At 44.1% G+C, this 14510-nt stretch overlaps 1 long non-coding RNA gene across 1 annotated transcript; it reads left to right on the forward strand.

The window, feature by feature from the left end:
* Window positions 1-5496: 5496 nt before the first annotated feature.
* LOC310750883 lies at window positions 5497-9484 on the forward strand. Its single transcript, XR_014542344.1, has 2 exons — window positions 5497-6435; window positions 8399-9484. It is a non-coding gene; the product is annotated as an uncharacterized lncRNA (long non-coding RNA).
* Window positions 9485-14510: the final 5026 nt, after the last annotated feature.

A 14510-nucleotide genomic window follows, 5' to 3' on the forward strand; every position in this document is an offset into this window, starting at 1 on the left:
TACTGACCATTGAGGAAGAGCACAACCATAGAGACTAGTAGCCACCATTCGCCTTATTCTTCCTGAATTTGTACAATCCTCTTTTGCAGACATCCAAGCTGGTGGCCATTGCTGCCTTTTGTTAGAGCAAGTTCAATACAGTCATATCTCATGTTACGTCCGCTTCATGTTACGTTCTTTCAGGTTATATCCCGCGGTGACCCAGAAGTACCGGAAAGGTTTACTTCCAGGTTTCATTGCTCACGCATGCACAGAAGCGCAAAATGATGTCGCGCGCATGTGCAGAAGCGGCGAATCGCGACCCGCGCGTGTGCAGATGTGACATTGTGGGTTTGACTCTTTTCGTGTTGCGAACGGGCCTCCAGAACGGATCCCGTTCACAACCAGAGGTAGCACTGTAGTTTATCTATGAGCGGTATGAAAAAAACTGCTTTCTTTGTTCTATCCTGAATAATAATTTCTTTAAAACAATTCTGGTATTGGAGTTGTAAAAGGGTAAAAGAGTATTGGGAAATGATCCCATAATGAATTGGGGGGGGGATGTTTGAAAGTACTTCCCCCCAAAAAACCCCAGAGTCCTTTCCATTGGGGATAATTCAGACTGAAATTTCCAGGTGTCAGAAAAGGTTATTTATGTATACCACAACTGCAGCCCTTGTTTGGTTAGCCCAAAAATGGAAAACGAGTGAGGTCCCAACCAAAGAAGAGTGGCAACTTAAGTTGACAGAATATGCGCAGCTTGCAGACTTCACATATAGAATAAGAGAACAAGAAGAACATACATTCAGAGAAGATTGGAAAACGTTTATTGAATATAGGGAAAATAACTGTATGGCTGAAAACACTGGCAGCATTGAGATAAATTTAACAGTGTAAATAAAGTTATGATGGATGTAATAATGGAATACTGAATGGTATAGTTTCTGTAAAATATGATATGTAAAATGAACCTTTACCTCACAACAGTGAACACGATGAACCAATTGATTGACTCTATAGAGGGCAGCTTCCTATGTGAACCTATTCAGAAGAACATCAGACAGGTTCAGGCCACCAACAAACCCTGATGGCTGTGTTCACGCACCTCTTTCACAGACATTGAGGGAGTTACATTCCAGGGATCATGCCCAAAGCCAAAATCACATTGGATTTCTATTGCTCGATACTGGATTTAATTCAAATCACATTGTTCATTATGAAGTCTTTGAGGATGATGAAAGAGATCAGCATCCCCGCAGCAATGTAACCCACACAGAAGATGCATTCTAAACTGTGGAAAGGTTGGAGTTCTTTAACCAATAAGAGCAACAGAAGCCCTATGTAATTATTATCCGAGTTGCTAGGATAATACCTTGCCCATCCTCTGTCACCAGAGGAGAATATTTCTCCCCTTCGTGCATATAATTAGCAATGCATCTGACATGCATATTGTGTTTTTAATATGTTCAGCACATAATTATGGGAGTCTACATAGGATGTTGTTGTTGTTGTTGCTGCTGCTTTGCTTTTATTTGTTTATTCCATTTCGATCCCACTTTGCCCTCAAGGAGATCAAGGCAGGGTACATGGTTCTCGTCTCCCTCGTTTTATCCCCACAACTAGCAGAAACCTTTGTGCGGGATTCCACTAGAGCAGTGTTGGCCAAACTTGGTCCTCCAGCTGTTTTTGGACTACAACTCCCATCATCCCTAGCTAACAGGACCAGTGGTCAGAGATGATGGGAATTGTAGTCTCAAAACAGTTGGAGACCCAAGTTTGGCCAACACTGCACTAGAGGAACTCATTAGTTGAATTTGTCTCACTGTCATTACGTTAGGCCACCCAATTAATTACAATGCAAAGGAAACACAATGCAAGTGTAGGGGACATGTAACCAATTACATATCATTTGTGGGCTGAAAGCAAAACCTGCTTTCTATCTTCAGGTGGTGGTAGTGGTCGTGGCTTGATATCGGGTCACCATATGGGGTCAAGGGCAAAAAGGAATAAATCTAAATCAAATAAATGTTGGAAATGAAAAGAAAAAGGAGGTTCTTTTTATCACATGTGGTGGTCTTGTAGTAAGGTTAATGCTTACTGGGAAATTATATACAGTGGCACCTCGGGTTACAAATACTTTGAGTTACAAACACTTTGGGTTACAGACTCCGCTAACCCGAAAGTAGTACCTCCGTTTGAGAACTTTGCCCCAGGATGCGAATGGAAATCGTGCGCCTGAAAACCCAGCTCACCCACTGAGATAATACGCAGGAGAGTTGGTTGCTGTTTCCTGAGTTGGCGAAACTCCTTTGATAATATGAAATCAAGTCTTTAGCAACTTCTGTTTAAGCTTTTAAACACCCGCTGAAAACTTTTCCATAATAGCTAGCTGACTTTGGATTTAAATTCTTAATACGTGATTACAAGCCTTTGTGTACAGTTGTAAAGCACTCTGCTTCCCCCCCCCCCCATGAATATCAGTATCTAAATATTTTTAAATAAATAAATAAAACCCATAATCCTTCACCTGGATTGGTGGGGCTGTTTTTGTTCTGCATTCAAAGCAGGTACTCGACCTGTTGGGCTGGCTGCAACTTTTCCAAACATAGCAAGAGGAAAATCCACCAAGATTTTGTATTATGGTTTGGGGATTGTCTTATCTCCCATACACATAGTTTGCATTGGGTCAACAGTGGAGTTACTCAAGGAGATGGAACAGAACTAGGAGAACCGAGTTTCAAAAACAGCCATGCCTCCTCCACGAATTACAAAGCAAAGAGTAGAATGAGAGAATATGAAAGGTGATCTACCAATTAGTAGAGGAGGCAGGTGCAAAGCTTGAGGGAATCAACTTGGAACACCGAACAAAAGGAGACAAGCAGCAGGGCGAGTCTGGGTGGTGGTGGTTTCAGGTCCCCTAGTAAAGGTAAACGTAAAGGGACCCTTGACCATTAGGTCCAGTCGTGGCCGACTCTGGGGTTGCGGCGCTCATCTCGCTTTATTGGCCGAGGGAGCTGGCGTACAGCTTCCAGGTCATGTGGCCAGCATGACTAAGCCGCTTCTGGCGAACCAGAGCAGCGCACGGAAACGCCGTTTACCTTCCCGCCAGAGCGGTACCTACGGTATTTATCTACTTGCACTTTGACGTGCTTTCGAACTGCTAGGTTGACAGGAGCAGGGACTGAGCAACGGGAGCTCACCCCGTCGTGGGGATTTGAACCGCTGACCTTCTGATCGGCAAGTCCTAGGCTCTGTGGTTTAACCCACAGCGCCACCCGCGTCCCTCAGGTCCCCTACTTGCTTCCAACGCTTCCCTTGAGGTTCTTCAGCATCAGCTGTGCCTAGGATAGCAGCAACCAGAACCGCAGCCACAAGAGCCAGAACTATTGGGACCACAACAAGGATGGCAGCAGCAGTTGCAGCAGCAGCAGCAGCAGGGAGAGCAGCGACAATTGGAACCACACAACATCTTTGAGATGAGGATGGAAAGAAGAGATTTTTTGTGAAATTGCCTCAAGAGACCCAAGGGAGCTTCTCCTTGGAAAGGATATGCTCTACCATTGATCTATGGCTTTCCATATTCCCACCTCCCAGCAGGGGTGGAGGAAGGGGGTGCGGTGGGGGTGGGTCGCCCTGGGTGTCACCACTGAGGGGGGTGATAAAATGCCAGGCGGCACTCACCACAGGGCCTGCAGCACGCCTGAGCTACACGTCTTTCCTGGGAGAGATGCAGTGGCTTATGTGCACGGACTCCGTGCTGTCCCAAAAGGTCTGCCCGCTGCCTTCCCCTCAGCTGTAGGGTGGCTGATTGAGAGGAGGCAGGCAGACTCCTTGGAGGCCCCACAGAGTGTCCTGCCCCGGCTCGCCCCACCCCTGGGCGCAGGGAATGCACGGTGCCCGATCGGCTTGCTCCACCACTGCCTCCCAGGCCTTAGGTCATGGAAGGGGAAACTGCAGCCTCCCATATGTTGCTGAACTCCAGCAACCCATCAGCCACAGGCACCGGAGTTTGGGGGAATTGGGGCCCAGCAACAGCAGGAGGGCCACAGCTTCCTTACCCCTGCTTTATATGAAGACGTCGGCTAATTCTATCACATTCTGATGTTTATCCCTTTACTGTGAACAAAGATCTGCTGAGCAAAACAGACCTTATTAAGCAGCTCACAAAGATTCCTCAAGCTAGACTTACCTTGTTAAGCAATGGGAAATGGCAAGGAGGGATGCATCCTAGTGGGCAAATGAGGAGTTTTGCTGGGGGAGGGCAGCTTTTATACAGTTCTTTGGAAGTGAGACACCACCACGAAATGGCAAGGTCTTCATTAAACATCAAGACACATGGTCACCTGCCGTGACGTCTAATGGTTCATGGCGCTTGACTCAACCTCCATATCCCATTCTTCTTTAGAAGTGTGTTTGTACTATGTATGATTAAAGCTTTGTTTAGATAATAGCACAGTGATTCTTAGGGCTTCCCAGGAGGCACAGAGAGGAGTGTTTTCTTTTTTAAAGGACACACTGTGGAGTCTATGGATGTTGTAGGGTCTGCTTATTGGGAACATGTGACTCTTGACTGTTGATTATTATCCAAGGTTTATTTTTATTTTTTTCAAAAAAATATTGATTTTTTTACATCTATAATGAATAAAACATACAAAACAAAACACACACCACAATACTACAAGAAAAAATAAAATAAAAACAAAAACACATATTCCTTCTTATATTCATTTTAAATTCCATTATTACGTGACTTCCTCGAATCTCCCCCTAACTGAATTTCATTATGTTCCCTTGTAACAGTTCTCCCAAACATCTTTCTATTACGATCAGTTCCTTCCATTTACTATCTTCATCTCTTTTCTTATTGTCTTAAATCCATTTCACTATACAACATTCATATTATAATCCTAGACCTGTTTAATACTTTCAAGTAGCTTCTTAATTATCTTATATTACAGTATTTAGTTAAATATTCTTTAAATTTCATCCAATCTTCTTGGTATTCCTCCTCTTTCTGTTCGCGGATTCTTCCAGTCAGGTCACCAAGCTCCCAAAACTCCAACATCTTCATCTGCCATTCTTCTACCATTGGCATTATCCAAGGTTTAATGAGGTCAAATCTGACCCCTGGGCCGGAGGTTCCCCACCACTGCTGTAAGGGGAAGAAACTTGGGTTTTGTTTTTAAACTTGAATAGTAATATAATCAATAACAATATTCACATAGTCAATTAGGGTTTTATCCAATCATGAACTGTTCATGGAGAGTGGAGACACTTTTTGGACTATTACAGTCAAAAGAAAACATGGGCAGGTTGGAATTATGAGCAGTGGAATGAAAACAGTAATAAGTGAAATAGATCATAATAGTATTAGATAAAAGTATGTTATATAAAGCAGAGAGTATAAGGTGGAAATAAGAACATCATAGAGGTAAGGGTGTGAAGTCAAAATTTTAAGAAAAATATACACTGAAATTTAAGTTAATTTGTAAAATGTGAAAATCAAATGTGAAAATCAATAAAAAATTATGAACCCCCCCCCCAAAAAAAATCCAGTTGATCTACTCTGAGTAGGGCTGATACTGGATACAACCAACAAACAAAAAGCTAATGAAAACTTTAAAAGAGGAACATAATCCAGATAATTACAAAGCATTCCTAAAACTTAGGGATGCATCCAATGCAAAGCCTACTCAGAGTAGACCCAATGGAATAGCTGGGCATGACTAACTCAGGTTCATTGTTTTTAATCGGCTTACTGTAAGTGGATGTTAGTTGGCTGCAGTCCTTAATTTTGACTGCAGCTACAACCCCTTAGCAATGTCCCACCGTGATTATCCAGTTGGAGTCCAACAACATACGAGGGCACCATGTTTTCCCACCTGCTTTAGACCTTGCTGGTTACATTCACTATGGAAGCAAGAACCTTTGCCCCCAGATGTTGGCCACTGGCCATGCTTGTTGGGGATGATGGCAGTTGTGGTTCAGCAACATCTGGAGGGCCGAGGTTCTCTACACATCTGATAATCTGATGATGCATCAAGAGGACACAGAGTCAAAAGAATTTGGGGAATAATGGATATTTAGTCATATGGTCCCCACAAGTAGAGCATTGGAACACTAATCTTCCTCCTTAGGTTTCATATTTTAAAATTATTCATGTGCCTCCTGGTCTTGGAATTACCACGTTGCTAACTCAAAATCCCTTTAATCACACACCATGGGGAAGTGCTCTTTTAATGAGAAATGGGCATTCCTTCAAGGAGCATGAATTGGATGATGGCATCAGGGAAGGAAATGTGTTTTGATGAATGAAGGCTCTGCCGTTCCATGGCGGTGCCTCACTTCCTACAGGAAGGTTTAGGGAAAATATATAAAAGGTGCCCCTATCCCCAAAGATCTTCATTATCTCACTTGGGTTCATTGTCGTTATATCAGCTTCAACCTCTCCGAACGGTAAGTTGCATTTGACAGGTCATTACTGCAATGGGAAATGGTTTACTTTTAGATCAGGGGACGGTAACCTGTGGCTGTCTGCATTTTGTTGAACTCCAGCTCCCATCCAGTATGGAAAATACTCAGCGATGATGGGAGCTGTGGTCCTTCAACATCTGCAGAGCCGCAGGCTTATAATGTGGCTTATAATGCTCACATTGGACTATATTAAAGATTAAACAGTAGTGAATGTCTTGTTTTCAAAATATGATACTTTTAAAAATTACTACGTACTGGATGAGGGTAAATAAGCTTAAACTCAATCCTGATAAGAAAACTGATTATGGTAGAGGTCTAAGTAAAATTGAGCAACGCCTGTTCTTGACAGGATCACATTCTCCTATAGGAACCAAATTAATTGCTAAGAGGGTACTGTTGGAAACATCCTTGCTCCAGGAATCCTTGTTATTGGAAACATCCTTGCCCCAGGAATCTTGGTTTGTTTGTTTGCTTGCTTGCTTGCCTTTTCATTCATTTCATAAAATTTATATAATGCTTGATTGTAAAAACAGCAACAGCAACAGCAACAAACCTCAAAGTGGTTTACACGAAGTTGGTGGCTAAAGTCCAGGATACTTTTATCAGCATTGGCTTATTTGTTGTCTATGCCCAGCACTGAATAGCAGAAGCCAGGCCAGTGTCATTCATGCTTGCTGACTTCCAGGTTAGACTACTGCTGTGTGCCTTATGTGGGGCTGCCCTTGGAGGCTATTTAGAAAGTTCATTTAGTGCAGGCAGCTGTTGCTCTCTTGAGCCACCTATATTAAAATAGAGCCATAGATTTCAATTGCCCCCCCCCAGTCTTCTAAATTTTCAAACCCTTAAAAAGTAGATTTATTTTATTGTCTTAGAGAAGCACCTCTAACATTATTGTTCCCCTACCTCCCCACCCAAAAAAAGGCGTTCCACCTTATGGACTTCAATAACATAAAATGACCTTTTCTGTTGAAGCCCCAGAGGTCTGGGATTCTTTATTGTAGGAAATTGGAGTCTGCTTTTGTAAGGAAGTACTATGACATCTACTCACTCTTCCAAGTTTGCTTAGGAGACCATTTGAACCTTGGTGCTTCCAACATATATTCGGTGGTTCATGGTTAATGTGCTCCTGACTTCAGCCAGGGTTCTGCAGAAGGTGCTGTCTCAAAAGCTACCTTCTTAATGGTAAAGGTAAACACCGTTTACCTTCCCGCCGGAGCGGTACCTATTTATCTACTTGCAGATAGATAATACTTTATTCGGCTATAAGCCCACAAGGTAAAACCAATCAATAAATAAAATAGCATTTTATGTGAGGGCGATCTGGCTGCGACATCTGTCACCCCATTGATCGCCAGGGTTGATTCGGCTGATCTGGCTGGCTAGGCGGGTGTCCCCTTCCTCCCTCACCGCTCCATGTGCGTCCCTCCTGAAGCTGCGCACTCGGTGGAAGAGGACGACCATCCCAGATAGAAGGAGTGTACCGTTCTTCAGTCAAGGGTATACGATAGCTGCGCTCCCCTGCTAGAACCTCCAAACAAGTTCAAGGTCCATTTATCTACTTGCACTTTGACATGCTTTTGAACTGCTAGGTTGGCAGGAGCTGGGACCGAGCAATGGGAGCTCACCCCGTCGTGGGGATTCGAACTGCTGACCTTCCGATCAGCAAGCCCTAGGCTCTGTGGTTTAACCCACAGCACCACTCGTGTCCCTACCTTCTTAAACACAGCTAAATTTCAAAGAGCAGTTGTCCCAAAAGCCTGATTTGTGTATCCAATTTTTGAAAACCACATCGTTCAGCTCAAAAACCTGGCTACCCTACTAAACATGAGCTGGATTTTAAAGAGTGCTTTTCTCAAAAGCTCAGAGTTTGCTAATCTAGTTTTTTAAACACACACACACAAAAACCACAGACCGTTTTCTATCAATACCCCCCCTTGCTTTACAGAAATGGGAAACGGTGGTTCTTCCTGCTGCGATTGCGGTGGTAACGACTGCAACGATACCATGATTGTCTGCACACCCTCCTCGGGTTGCCGGCCTTGCTGCGCTCCCTGCTGCTGCGCCCCAATGTGCTGCGCACCTTGCTGCTCTCCCTGCTGCTGCTGCTGCCGCCCAGCTTGCTGCACGCCCTGCTGTTCTCAGATGTGCTGTAAAAAATGCTGAGCCCAGCCCACGGCTGCACCACGAGGTGCCTTCTCGTGGCTAGCCATCTCCTCTCCCCATTACTACTCTACGGGTAGCCATTCCCCCCACCAGCCTCCACCCTTGTCGCTTCCACTCCCCAGTTTCAATCTCAGGTTCCTCCACTCCCCCATTTCCATCCCAAGTGCAGCCACTTCCCCCCTGTTTCGACACCATGTGGAGCCTCTTGTTCTTCCAGATGCAGCTACTCCCCCATTGCCATCTAGAGTGTAACAATTCCTCCTTGTTCCCACACCCCAGCTGCAGCAACTCCCCCCCCCCCGTTGCTATGCTTAGGGTGACTACTCCCCATTCTGCCATACTGAATGCAGACATTCTCCCCCCACATTGCTGTCCTAGATGAAACCACTGCCCCCTTCCATTTCCATTCCAGGTGTTTACACTCCCCTTGCCCCTTGCTTCCATGTCCCTGTCCCCTGTCCCTGTAACCAGCCATCCCCACTTTGAATATGGTTGCTCCCCACTATCCCTAGTCTTGTCACTCTGTCTGTTCCTGCTGCTCCAATGGCTGCAGATCCAAATGCTGAAATCCTCTTCAACTTGCAAGCCAACTTCAACAAAAAGGGAATCTGGCATGGAAGCTCAAGTCTGCCATCTGCCAGAATAACAGCGGGAATGAACTTCAGCAACACTACGTTCCATGGTGATTTGAAGACTAGGTGATTCACTTCCATGGCCTCCATCTTGCTAATTTGCCTGCCTGAAGCTCTTTCTTAAATTACAGATCCTTCTTTGGCCACAAGGACATCTTGGAATGATACACGCGCCCCCATGATCTATTAGCTGTAATTTGAGAGGCTCAATACAATAAAATATTGGAATGATTGAACTCGTGTCTTGTCATAGAATTAAGGGGTCGTGTGGTGGTGAGGGTTGTTGGCAGCCAGATCCCACCAAAGCAACATTGGCTGGGCTTCCAAGGAGCTGGTGGCTGCTGTTGGATAAGCTCTTTTGATTCCCTAGGGTGGAGATAAGGGACAAACAGAACGACTTACAGCAGGGTTGGGAAACTTTTTTTCAAATCAAGGGCCGCATTCCCTTATGACCAACCTTCTGAGGTTCACATGCCAGTGGTAGACAGGGTGGAATAATGATTGGAAAATTTCTCTCTGTCTAGTAGCCTACTTTCTACAAACACAGACACCCCTCTCTAACCTCCATAAAGACAAGCAAGACGCATTACAAGTATACATTCTAGTCAGGCAGCCCCCCACAATGCACACATACACACTTGGGAGTGTGAATTAGGGCCAGTGATGGATGTGGCCTGAGGAGAGAGGGGGTGGCTGAGGAGAATTCCTAGATTCAGGTCACAAAGCCTGAGATTCCTCACCTATGGGTGTACATGGGTTGGAGAATCCACACAAGGTGAAAAGCCGGAGGCTGAAAATGGGAAGAAGCCTAGCAAGTGTAGTATGGAGGAGAATGAATAAAAGGATAGAATGTGGAGGAATGAAAGGCAAAGGGAAGGAAATCAGTTTCCTCCTGTTGCTGCATTTTTTCTCCAGAGGTATCCAAATCTGTCCTTGCAAATCCACTTGCAAAGGGGCTTTATCTATGGCTGTGTTCATCAACGTTGGGTCCTCTTGTCTTGTTGGACTACATAAGAACGTAAGAAAAACCTACTGGGTCAGGCCAATAGCCTATCTGGTCCAGTATCTTGTTCTCTCAGATGCATGTGGTAAACCTGAATCAGGACATGAGCTGAACAACACTGTGTCCACCTGTGATTCTCAGAAACTGGAATTCAGAAACATTACTGCTTCCAAATCACTGAGTTCAGCTCCCATCACTCCCCCCCCCACCCCCAGTTTAGCCAGTGTTCAAGTATAATAGGAGTTGTAGTCCAACAACCTCTGTGGACCCAAAGTTGAAGAACACTGACCTGTGGAATGACTATGCTGCAGATTCAGCCTCCAGGATGCAACCCTGTTCTCGTTGAGGGATAAACTACCTTGGCTTTATGAGTTCAGATCCCTGGTACTTATGTTTGTGGGTGTTGGAAGGAGGAACGAGGAAATGAGGAAGGAGGACATCTGAAGTACTGCAAAATAGCATTTATCTGAGCCTAAGGCCCAGAAACTCCTGTGCTTAGATATTTGAAAGGATGTTTCAGCAGGTTGTTGGGACAATGCTCCATTTGGGGAGCCCAAACCTGTCAGTTGTAGGACAATGCAAGAAACAAATGGGAAAGGATATGTGTGCCCTTGTAAAAAGTCTCTCCTCTGCCCTGGAAATGTGTTTGGCTTATAATAAAGGCCATTTTATTTTTAGCCTGCCAGTTGTGCTACCCCAGTTTTGTGGTTGGAGTGAAGGCATTCTTTGGATGTAAAGCTCCTACATTCATAATAAAACCCACTACATGGAATATAACCATATTATGGGACCGAAAGTTCATATCCTCCAACATTTCTCTAATAAAACAGGGACATCCTATTCCATAATAATAACTTTATTATTTATATCCTGCTCATTTGACTAGGTTGTCCCAGCCACTCTGGGCGACTTCCAACATATATAAAAACATAATAAAACATTAAACATTAAAAAAAACAAAACCTTCCCTATACAGAGCTGCCTTCAGATGTCTTCGAAAGTTTGTATAGTTACTTATCTCCTTGGCTCGGGGGGTCATGTAACTCCATACCCACCATCATTTCTATAATAATAATAATAATAATTTATTATTTGTACCCTGCCCATCTAGCTGGGTTTTCCCAGCCACTCTGGGCAGCGGTTTTGATGAAAGCAGGGGCACCCTAAGGAAAAGAGGGACATTCCAGGATCAAATAAGAAACTGGGATGGGTTTCAGTAAATCCAAAACTGTCCCTGGGAAATAGGGACATTTGGAGGGTTTGAAAGTCCTCTTTCTGACATGTACATTTTCTACTGCGTCCAGGTGGAAATTGCTAAAATATTCAGTAAAATCCAGACATATGGCATCCCATTTTGGAAGTGTAGATTTTGGCTGTTTTCTTTAAAAAAATAGCTCAAAAACTCAAACAACAACAACCAAACTCTCAACAACTTTTGCTTCCAGATTTTCACTTTTTGAAATATGGCAACCCTATCTTAGGCTACAGGTAGCCAGTGTCTGGCCTCTACCGTAAGAGGCAATATGCCTCTGAATACCAGTAACTGGGAATCACAACTGAGAGAGCATTGTTGCAGTCAGGTCCTAATTTCTGGTTTCCCACAGGCATCTGCCTGGCCACTGTGAGAACAGGAAGTTGAACTAGATGGGCCATTGGCCTGATTTAGCAGGGCTGTTCTGGTGAGCAACTCACCTTTGAGGAAAGAATTGCAACATTTGGAGTTTTCTCCAATCCAGAATGCGGCAGCTAGACTGGTGACTGGGAGTGGCGGCCGAGACCACATAGCACCAGTCTTGAAAGACCTACATTGGCTCCCAGTACATTTCCGAGCACAATTCAGAGTGTTGGTGCTGACCTTTAAAGCCCTAAATGGCCTCGGTCCAGTATACCTGAAGGAGCATCTCCACCCCCATCGTTCTGCTCGGACACCGAGGTCCAACGCCGAGGGCCTTCTGGCGGTTCCCTCACTGCAAGATGCCAAGTTACAGGGAACCAGGCAGAGGGCTTTCTTGGTAGTGGCACCTGCCCTGTCGAATGCCCTCCCACCAGATGTCAAAGAGAAGAACAACTACCAGATTTTTAGAAGACATCTGAAGGCAGCCCTCTTTAGGGAAGCTTTTAATGTATTTTTAAATACTTTAATGTATATATTAATACTTTGTTGGAAGCCGCCCAGAGTGGCTGGGGAAACCCAGCCAGATGGGTGGGGTATAAATAATAAATTATTATTGCATTATTATTATTATTATAGTTTAGAGAAAGGGCACTTAAGATGTGACATGATGGAAGTTCATTAAACTATGCATAGAACAGAGATTGGTTTTTCTTCTCCTCTCAAAACACTAGAACCTGTAACCATCCAATGAAGCAGTGTGTGGGAAGATTCAAGACACATAAAAGATGTTATTATTGCTTGTAAGCCGCTCTAAGCCCGGCCTTGGCTGGGGAGGGCGGGGTATAAATAAAAAATTATTATTATTATTATTATTATTATTATTATTATTATTATTATTAAAGAAAGTATTTCTTCACACCACAAAGTTAAGCTATGGAACTTGGTCCCACAGGAGGCAGTGATGGCCTACAACTTTGATGGCTTTAATTGGTCAAATTAATGCAGGAGAAAGCTACGAACCGTCACTAGGCATTATGGTTATACTCTGTCCCCACAAACCAAGTCACCAGCTTCTGAATTTCAGTTGCTGGTAACCACAGGAGGGAATGATCCTGTTCTCAGGCCCTGTTTGTGAGTTTCCCACAGGTATCCAGTCAACCACTGGGAGAACAGGATGCTAAACTTGATGGGCCATTGGCAAGATGCAGCAGGTTCTTCTTATGAACAGAATTTGTCGACAGCTCTTGTTGGCCTCCAATTCCCACCAGCTCCAGCCAATAGACAAGAAAGATGGTAGTTGGAGTCAAATAACATCTGGAGGGTCAACCCCCCCCCCATTTATTAGCAGATCCTATGCTGGCAATCTGGGGTCAAACCTTTGCTGAAGCCCCTCTAACTCTGTGGTCCATGAAATGCAAATAAGAGAAGACTTTATACTTAACAAGAAAGCTGGAAATACTGCAATGAAGGCCCAATGAAATTAAGCCACTCATAAGTCAGAATCACAAGCAACCTGAAGCACAGTCACCAAGACACTCAGAGTCAAAGCACCCCAATATTCACCTTTTAAACACAGACCTGTGACTGCCTTTGGGGCTAGCCTAAGAATAATCCTGCTATTATCCAAAGATAGCTTAATTGCCTACCCTACCAAAACAAAAAGTAAATAAATATTTGCCTGGTGAGCTGTGAATTGAGTTAAAGAGCATGAACCGGAAGTTTGAGCATGGGGCTGAATTATCATGAATATAGGGCACGGAATTTTCCACCTGTTGTTTGTATCTCTTTGGTTGTTTTATTTCTTGCTTAGCTTTTTTCTAACAATATAGTTGTCCAATATTGCCTTGAAACATTTCATTCCACAATACTGTACACATGTAGCATGTCACAACACATATATAAAGCACATGGACTTCTCCCAAAGACTCCTGGGACGTGTAGCTCACCTCTCATTGAGCTACAATTCCTAGCATCCTTAACAGTCATAAATTTTAGTTGTCCTTTGAATGTACAGTGTATCTACAACTTGCATAGGATCAGCCTATAATAATAATAATGATAATAATAATAATAATAATAAATTTTATTTATATCCCGCCCTCCCCAGCCGAAGCTGGGCTCAGGGCGGCTAACAACAATCAAAATAATCCAACATTCTAAAAACATTCATTATAAAATTAATTAAAATCAAATTAAAATCAAATTGATGGCAACCATTAAGCAAAATTCTGTGCAGATTGCCAGAGGAGGGGGTCAGGCTGCGCCCTGACCAAAGGCCTGGTGGAACAGCTCTGTCTTGCAGGCCCTGCGGAAAGATGTCAGGTCCCGCAGGGCCCTAGTCTCTTGTGACAGAGCGTTCCACCAGATTGGAGCCGCGGCCGAGAAAGCCCTGGCTCTAGTTGAGGCCAGCCTAACCTCTCTGTGGCCTGGGATCTTCAGGATGTTTTTATTTGCAGACCGTAAATTTCTCTGTGGGACATACCAGGAGAGGCGGTCCCATAGGTACGAGGGTCCTAGGCTGTATAGGGCTTTATAGGTTAAAACCAGCACCTTAAACCTGAAACCTAATATTTCAAGACCCACATCTAGACCTGGGGTAATCAAGAAGGTGCCTTGCAGGACAAGGCCACCATTGGAAAGTTGC

The sequence above is a fragment of the Podarcis filfolensis genome (genome assembly GCF_964270895.1).
Source record: "Podarcis filfolensis genome assembly, chromosome: 16".
Lineage (NCBI taxonomy): Eukaryota > Metazoa > Chordata > Lepidosauria > Squamata > Lacertidae > Podarcis > Podarcis filfolensis.